This window comes from Gekko japonicus, unplaced genomic scaffold (genome assembly GCF_001447785.1).
Source record: "Gekko japonicus isolate JY-2015 unplaced genomic scaffold, Gekko_japonicus_V1.1 scaffold347, whole genome shotgun sequence".
Classification (NCBI taxonomy): Eukaryota; Metazoa; Chordata; class Lepidosauria; order Squamata; family Gekkonidae; genus Gekko; species Gekko japonicus.
Genome location: NW_015173133.1, coordinates 300,833 through 302,115, shown reverse-complemented (window position 1 = coordinate 302,115; position 1,283 = coordinate 300,833). Strand labels below are relative to the sequence as shown.

The 1,283-nt window shown below is 45.7% G+C and overlaps 1 protein-coding gene across 5 annotated transcripts in view; it reads left to right on the top strand.

The window, feature by feature from the left end:
* The first annotated feature begins 505 nt into the window (after window positions 1-505).
* Window positions 506-1,283, top strand: part of UNC93A (unc-93 homolog A (C. elegans)) — a 38,341-nt gene continuing 37,563 nt past the window's right edge. For 3 of the 5 annotated variants that reach the window (XM_015422173.1, XM_015422174.1, XM_015422172.1), the window contains exon 1: window positions 506-614. The gene's annotated coding sequence lies outside the window, so the exon portion shown is untranslated. Of the gene's footprint in view, window positions 671-1,283 lie in introns of all 5 variants that reach the window. The other 2 variants (XM_015422177.1, XM_015422176.1) reach the window with 2 other exon arrangements.

The following is a 1,283-nucleotide window of genomic DNA, read 5'->3' as shown; positions in this document are numbered from 1 at the left end:
AGCAGGTGAGGAGAAGCAATGGGTTTGGGTCATCAGAGCGGCATGAGTCCAGAGCCAGTGTGAGGACCCTTCCTCTGATGGAAAAGGCTCTTCCTCTGGAGAAAGTACTGGAGGAAAGATCCATACTATCCTGACAGGAGTGATAGGACCTAGTGGGTCTCAGATGCATTGATTTTCTCCTCCCCCTCTCAAATCAATCATTGGTCATTTCTTATTATCATGCATTGGTCTTCCCAGATGTGGGAGACCATTCTCTGATATCAAGATGTGGAAGACCATTCTATGATATATAAGTAGAAAGGAGGAGGTAGCTTTCCAAGTGAAATGATACACTCTTGTGCAACTACTTAAAGCTGTTTAGCAGAAACAGGGAGTTTCCAAATAAGAGAAGGCACGAAATAATGTTTTATGATTCAGTGTGTTGCAAGATTGACCTCTATTGTCCTGGCGAGTGACAAAACGAGGAGTGCCTTCCGCCTCCAAATGGCACAAGGAGGGCCTGCTGAGTCTCAGAAGGACAAGGGCTGCTCTGAAAAGGCAGGCTCTTGAGAGACTATTCTCATCATCACTGCCATCGCTGCTGCAGTTGGTGTGAACAAGAAACATTTCCAAAGGTAACTCGTTGAACAAGTTGGAGTGGGCTCAGATCTGTGCGCAGTGTGGTTGAGAGGTAGGAAAAACAAGTATGTTCTTCCTGCCGTCGTCTGTTTACGGGAGATTGCAAATCTTAAAGCTTGTGGACAATGTGGAAACCAGGCTCCCTGTGCATGTGATCTACCACAGAGCTCTCCCTCTGTGGCGGAGACCTATGGCTAAATGGCTGGTGTTTTGCATGATGAACATTGCAGCTCCGTCTCTGGCATTCCCAGTGAATAAGAATAAGAATCTTAGGTAGCAGGGCTGTGGAAGATCCTTGCCTAAGACCATGGAGAGGGGTTGCCAGGCAGGGTAGACAATTCTGGACTGAATCTCCTTTGTAAAACTGCTGCTAACGTGGAGCAAAAAAAAAAATTCAAATGGAATAGAGAGCAAGGCTATGTGTCTATATGCAGTAGATAAGTTGAGGAAATATGAGGGAGTATCTTTCAGAGGGATCATAGGGTGACTCTGATTTTGTGGGTCAGATAAATCTCGGGCCATCTTAGCTTTTTACAAGTAATATTATCTCAGCATGCAGATATGTGGTCCCTTCTGTTTTGTCTCACCTGCTGTCATGATGGCCTTATTAGCAGCTCAGAGGTCAGACCCTTTTGAGTCCTCAGTGGTTCATGTTGGAGTCCACT